This window comes from Camelus bactrianus, chromosome 19 (assembly GCF_048773025.1).
Source record: "Camelus bactrianus isolate YW-2024 breed Bactrian camel chromosome 19, ASM4877302v1, whole genome shotgun sequence".
Taxonomy (NCBI): domain Eukaryota; kingdom Metazoa; phylum Chordata; class Mammalia; order Artiodactyla; family Camelidae; genus Camelus; species Camelus bactrianus.
In genome coordinates, this window is record NC_133557.1 from 28,465,208 (window position 1) to 28,472,524 (window position 7,317).

A 7,317-nucleotide genomic window follows, 5' to 3' on the forward strand; every position below is an offset into this window, starting at 1 on the left:
ACTCAGCACTGGGGGCATCACGGGGGCCTCCTGGCGGGGGTGTGAAGGCTGGAGAGGAGTTTCGTTCACTCATTCCCTCAGTTGCTCACTCACTTGTTCATTCCAAGAAACGCATGCGCCGGGTCCCATGCAAAGCACTAGGGATAGTCATGAGTGAAACCCTCAGTTGTGCCCGCGGGGTTTATGGTCTAGTTGGGGACACACACCAGCATGCAAACTAGTGGTGGAGGTGCAACAAACATGCGAACAGGGCAATTTCAGATACTGCTCAGGACGTATTACCGGGTAATACAGAATGACTGGTTCTAGGCAGAGGGAACAGCAGGTGCAAAGGCCCTGAGACAAGGTGCATGGGACGATGAGTGGAAAGTGGGTAGGAGAAGAACTTAGGAGGTGATGGTTCTGGGGAGGCAGCAGATTCCCAGTGGATGGACATGCTCTGGGCCAGTCTGGGGCGGGGTAGCCGTGCTCAGACACCGCCTGGCAAGCTCAGCACAGCGTAGTAAATGCTGTGGGGAAGGGGAAGGCGGGGGAGGACCGCACAGGTGGGAGGAGGCACTCAGGGGAGGCTGGACCACCAGGATGGAGGGGCTTCTGGCGATCAGGGGGAGTAGAGTGGGCACTTCGGTGGGGAGGACAGTCTGAGCAGAGGCTTGGACGTCATGGGTCGGCCTCCTTTGGGACAGTGGCTTTCCAGGCACCAGGCTTGTCCCCCCCTGACCCTGCAGTGCAGAGCTTGGCCCCACATGTGCAGTCTGTTTCCATCTCCCCCATCACGTCCTCCACAGTGGGTGAGCCAGACTCCAGTGACTCTTGACTCTTCTCCCTGCCATCACATCCAGCTCCTGCTACCCCTGCCTCATGCCCTCCTCTGCTCCCAGCCCCAGTCCAGGACCACCCTGTCTCTCCTGGACCCTGGCAGTGGCCCCTTTGCTGTTGCTGCCCTCGGTTTCCTGCAGTCCACACTCCATGTGCAGTGAGACTGTCCTGTTTAACATCAGTGGGGTCTCTGCTCCCCCAGCTCAGAGCCCTCTGTGATTCCCTGTCATCCTCCAGGGAAAAGCCAAAGCTGTCACTGTGGTCTATGAGGCCCTTGCCCACACTGGGCACCACCCACCCCAGGACCTTTGCACTTGCTGTCAAATCCTTGAGCTTTTACCTGTGGGACTTCTTCAGCTCTCAGCTCAGAGGTGTTTTTGTCCCAGAGGCCTCCTCTGACCCTCATCTGGGTTCAGGCAGCAAAACTATATCCCTCTTCATCTGCGTCCTCAGCTTTCCCTTACCTACCCCCATTGGAACACCAACTCCAGGAGGGCAGGGGCCACCTGCCTTGTTTCCTGCTGTCTCCTCCACGCCAAGTGCTATGCCAGGCGCAGGGGAAGCAGGCCCGCCAGCATTCCCAGCTTGATTCGGCCGATGGTGAATGGTATCAGCCGTTCCTGGTGGAGGCCACCCGCTGGAGTTTTGGAACCATCCAACCAGGCTGGAGTGTGCTGGGCCGATTCCCAGGGAAGGTGTGGGGAACAGAGGCCAGAGTCGCTGCAGTATCTGCACGGCGTGGGGCAGAGGGATGCATGGGGAGGGCAGCCCCTGCATGGAGCTGGGCAGCTGGGTCTGACCCCACAGTCCACTGACAGCTTCACGTGGTCAGCCCTTGGTTTTGAAGTGAGATGGGTTACCCTGATTTGGGGAGGTGGCTTGGGGTGGACCAGGGGGCCACCTTGTCTGCACTGTCCTGCGGCCCATGTGGGGTTTCCTCCAGCCTTTTCCAATCCCTTTGACTCCAAGATTTGCGAATACCCACTTTCTGTGGTTCAAGCCCCCAGCCTTTGCCCAGGGAGGGGTCAGGGTTCCCCGGGTCAAGTCAGGTGAGATCCCTTCTCGTACCAGGGACCCTCAAGGCCTCTCCTGCCTGCCCTTCTCCCACCGGCTGGGTCCTCGTTTGCAAACACTGGCAGGGAGTCGGGGAGGTCAGCACAGGCTCCCAGCTCAGAGGAGACATCTGCTGCAGCTGATAAAGGCTCGGAGGCCAGGGAGGGGGTGGTGGGTGCCACTGGGGTTATCTGGAAGGCCACTTGCGGCCAGCCCATTTCCTGTCTCTATCAGCTGGTGGCAGCCTCTGGGACAGGCCTGGACGCCTCAAAACATCCTTCTGGGGCCCAGGATTGAGGGCTCTGGGCGGTGGCGAAGCCAGGAGGGAGAGCTTCCAGAGTCAGGACCCTGAGTGTGGAGCAGGGACAAGTTGAGGGTGGCAGGGCCATGGTCTGGGTACACAGGATGCAGCCACTAGTCACGATGATGATGATGAACCTGGCTGCCGATGTCTGTGGGGCTGACCAGGGTCAAACACTCACGTGGCTGGTCAGTTACCTATGAAGTAAACACATTTTTTGTTTCTAGAGAGGCTGTCTGAGAAGGAAGCCAGCACTAGGGAAAGTAGAACTGAGAAGCGGAGAGAAGACAGGGTCTTAGTGACATCTTTGGGACCTTTTATCTAGCTATGCCTGAATCAGACTCTGGACTTCTCTATCACAAGAGCTAATAAATTCTCTTTTTCGCTTAAGCCTATTTATTTATTTTTTTCTGTCTCTTGCAATCAAGACTCTGGATATATACAATCTGAAAGGGCTTACACTGCTTAGAATTAGGCTGAGTGGCATACCAAAAAAACCCCAGAACAACAAAAACCCCAAATAACAATGGTTCTTAGCTAGTTACAGGTTCATTTTTTTTTTTTTTTCTCATGTTAAAAAAGTCTGAAGCAGGAGGTCCAGGGCTTAAATGAAGGCTCCTCAGTCATTAAGAATTCAGGCTCCTGCTGACTTCCCATTGCACGATTTTACTGCATGGCTCACTTTCTCAAGACCATCTCATAGGACAAGATGGCTGCTGGAACTCCGGCCATCGCATGGAGTAATCCCCACAGTTGCCCTGCCTGGGCCGCCACTGGGATGAAAGGGGAGACCTAGGTAACGTGCTCAGTGCGGGCCTGGTGTGGAGGAGGGACCTGGGAAAGCTGAGCAAGCAACTGAGGGTGGAGGTGAGAAACCACCCCAACTCCTTCGAAAGCCATCCGCTGCTTCTCAGGGTCCCGCCTGTGGATGAGCTCTGGCCCCCCCGCCCCCGCCCAGTTCCCCTCACCTTCCTCACCCTGAAGCCAGCCCGGGAGTCCCCTCGGACAACCCGCATGTTCCTGCCCTGACTGCTGAGTCACACTTGTGTTTGTCCCCCAGAGGTGTAAACACAGAACTGGGAGCCCCCTGGAGTTGGGGACCATCCAGATACAGTGAGAGTGACAGGGGTGGCTGCCCAGCGTGCCCTGGGGCTGGGTGTCTGCACAGGGCACGGTGTGGAGTGGACACCTGGCCCTCCAGATACCTCCTGGGCCTCCTGCTGGGGCAGATAAGTGCCCGGCTCTGCTATCAGCCTCGTTCCCCTGCCGGCTTGCCCTGAGCCTTGTGTACGCATCGGGGTGCACAGCAGCCTGGAGATCGGGGATGTGGCAAACTCCCCCTCAGCCCAGCCCAGCAGACAGCTGAACTTGGTGCATTAAAGGCAGCTCAAGGTGGGGAGGGTATAGCTCAGTGGTAAAGCATGTGCTCAGCATGCATGAGGTCCTGGGTTCAATTCCCAGTACCTCCATTAAATAAATTAAACAAACAAACAAACCAACCTAATTACCTCCCTCCCAACCAAAAAACAAACAACCCCCTTGCCAAAAAAAAAAAACCAAACCCCAAAATAAAGACAGATCAAGAGTTTTGGATGCCTCCTGCTGGCTTCCCTGGCCCCATGATGGAGACATTTTTAGAGAAACTTAAAATAAAGGGTTTTTCCCCCTTAAATTATAACATTAGCACTGTTGGGGGAAATATTCCAAAATAAAGGAAATTTATTAAATAATCTGCATCTGTGTATAAAAATGGGAGGAAAGAAATAGACTAGATGTGAATGGTGCTAGGACTACAGGAGAGTTTTGCTTTTCCTTAACACAGTTCTGTATGATTTACAACTGAGCGATGAAAGTTGGAGAACGAAGTTCGGCACTTGGTGGAGGCTATGTCTGTGTGCACGCGCTGCAAGTACTAACAGGGTGGGGTCGTTTCTACACCCGTAGGCTTGTTTATATTGATCTTCTGGATGTCTCTGATGAGCCTGAGCTGGGTGGGGTCCAGCAGCTGTCCTTGCCTCCTCCTGCCTCTTGTCCATGGTGACCCACTCAATCTTCTAAAACAGTAACTCAGCGGGGAGGGGATAGCTCAGTGGCAGAACGCATAGCATGCACAAGGTACAAGGTCCTGGGTTCAATCCCCACTACTTCTGTTAAATAAATAAATAGACAGACAGTTAGAAAGACAGACAAACAGACAGACAGACAGACAGATAGATAGATAGATAGTAACTCAGAACATGCTGTTCCCTGGCATACAAGCTGCTGTGGCTCCCTATTACCCTGGAATAAAATCTCTGTTCCCTGCCACCGCCTCCACAGCTGGTGCGCACTGACCCTGCCACCTCTCAGATGCCTTTCTTAAGAGTCATTCTCCCTCCAGGGGTCCTGTGCTGGCTCCTTCTTGTCCCTTAGCCCTGGTTCAAAATTCACCAGGTCTCAGCTGCCCACCTGCCAGATGCCTTCCCCAAACTCCTGTCTTCCCCACCCCCCATCCTTGCTCTCTCTGATTTTTCTTTCCTTTCTGGGCAGCTGCCTCTCTTTCTGCTGCCATCATCCGGGACACAAGTCTGCTTCCAGTCCCAGAGCATCATAGCAGCGAGTCTGGGCTGCCTCTTACTGCTTCCTCCACCTCCTTGGATCTGACCCGGTCCTCTGGGCTGCATTCCCCTGACAGCCCCACTCCTGTCTGAGCCGAGGTCCCCCCCGTCCCTGCTCACCAGCAGTCAGCAGCCCTGGGACAGTCCACCCTGAGTGATGTGGACCCAAACTCTCCCCTGTTTGCATGCATGAGCTCTCCTAGCCCAGAGAGAGGCGAGCAGTGCCAGGGTCTGCTTGGCTCCCGTGGGCCCAGGGGGAGGAGCAGCTTGCCGAAAACTCCACAATCCTGAGACTGGAGATGAAGTTTAATAAAAGCCTCCAAGGTAACTGAGGGGTGTGGGTGCACCGTGTTCCTCCCTGTGAGGCAGGCAGGTCAGAGAACTTACAGAACACCTACCTTGTACAGGCCTTGAGCCCAGCACTCCGCTGCGTGCACACCTCTGCAAGCTGCGTGCCCGGGGTAGGCACGGCCCTCAGCAGGGAGTCGGTCCCTGTGCTGGGCTGTGTCTCCAGGTCCCACGGGGAGGTGAGGCTCCCAGCTTAGACAAGCTGGGGAGGGGCCCAGACGTCTCCGAGGCCTTCATGCACACTCACCAACCCTGGGCCTCCACCTCTAGGGTCTGTGGGTGGATGCGGGGACATCAGGTGGGGCGGAGGTTCCAATGAAAGACGCATTCAGGGAATTCTGGGCGCGGTGAGGGGGTGCTGTCTGGCGTATATGGGTTTTACTTTTTACTCTGTGTGTATCTTTGAACATGGGGCCACAAAGGTATGTTGCTTCTGTGATTATAAAAAATGAAAAGATTAAAAAGAAATACAATCTCACGGTAAAATGTTGGAAGGTGACATTCTGTAAAGCACAAAGGGAGATCCCCTCCGATCCCAGCTACCACCTGTGTCTGCCTCTCCAGATTTCTCTGTAGCAAGGCAGTGACGTAGTCATAAACGCTTTTAAACGAGACCTCACTGTTTTGCAACTTGCTTGCCCGCTGAACTTTGTAGCTCACGGCCTGCTTGTTGATTCTGCATTCAGTGAGCTCTGCTAACATGTATTAGCCCCTGCTGTATACCGGCTCTGTTCTAGGCCCTGCGGATACAGCAGGAAACAAAGCAAATTCCTGCCCTCCTAGGGCTTTCAGTTTCTGGGAGAGATGGACGATAAACAAGGAAACAATGAACTAAGGTCATTACAGAATCAGACAGGAGCTGGGGAGAAAATCGGCAGGTGATCACAGGGCCTTTGCATGAGCTATTCTCTCTGCCTGCAGATGTTCATGGAGAGTGCCCATCCTTGGCCAACTTCCTGCCTTCTTCCCTCACTCTGCACTCTTCTTGCCTGCCTCCTCTGGAGCACTTATCAGGGTTTGTACTCAGTGCGTTTATGTATTTACTCATTTAGTATCTGTCTCCCATCCTGGACTGTGAGCTGGGAGGGGCAGGAGCAGGCTAGAGCATCTATGGTGGTACCCAGCCCCTGCGCCCAGGGCCAGGCTCATAGCAGGGGGCTTATAATGCTAAATGTGTGAATTGTAAAGAATTTAAATTAAATGATCTTCCAAGTCGAGGAGAAGTCGTCTGCGGCCGTGTGGAGTGCGTTATCAGCCGAGGGTGCGCTGGGGCTTGGGTACCTAGTCGTGGGCCCCGCACCCAGCTGGTCGCTGACCTGGGATGGGTCCGCAGGAGTGCAGGCTCGGGGAGAGGAGGGGCCGCCTGGTCCGGGCGTGAGAAGGACGAGCAGCTGGACACCTCCCTCCCCAGTGGCGTCTTCTGGGAAGGGTCAGGGATGCCCGTGGGACGGTGGGATGCCGGCACCTCCTGCGGGCTCCTCTTGGGACAGCCTCAGTCTCCTCCGAGAGCAGCAAAATGCAGTTTTGACTATATTTGCCTCAGAGCCAAGTGGCCACCCTGTGGGGCCGTGGTAATAATATCGGTTTATTTACTCTGTGTCCCAGTCAAGCATGCATCTGAGGAACGCAAGGCTTCCCTGGTGGTTGAGTTAGCACAGGAGTTTGGAAACGGAGCCCCCAGGGTGGGAATCCCAGGGGGCTCAGTGGAGCTGGAGTTGTCTGGGGATTCGGAGTCACATTCTCTGGGGTGGCTTGGGGCTCCTCTGCCCCCTGACCCCCTGCAGGTCTCCAGAAAGTAAAACAAAGTAAATCCTCTGTGCACTTGGACCTCCTACTGCCCCCTTGTGTGGTGGCTTCTGTGGCCACTTGCTCCCAAACTGTCCCTGGGGAACCAGACCTCCCCTACCTGTGTCCCTGGGTCTCAGATGATTCCTGATCCACCGCGGCCCCACTGGGGGTGAGCATGTGACCCAGACTGGACAAAAGAACATTGCATGCCACTGGCCTTCGTGATTGGCTTGCGAGTGGGCACGTGGTCTGATTGTGGGCATTGAGAGACAGTGAGGCTCGCGATGGAACACCTGAGGGAGGGAGGTACCCTTTCCTGTGGATTTAACCTGGGGGTTTAGAGCCTGGAGCTGCCAGGACGACCCATGGAGCCTGAGCATGAACCAGCTTAGGAGGCAGCAGGATGGAGGA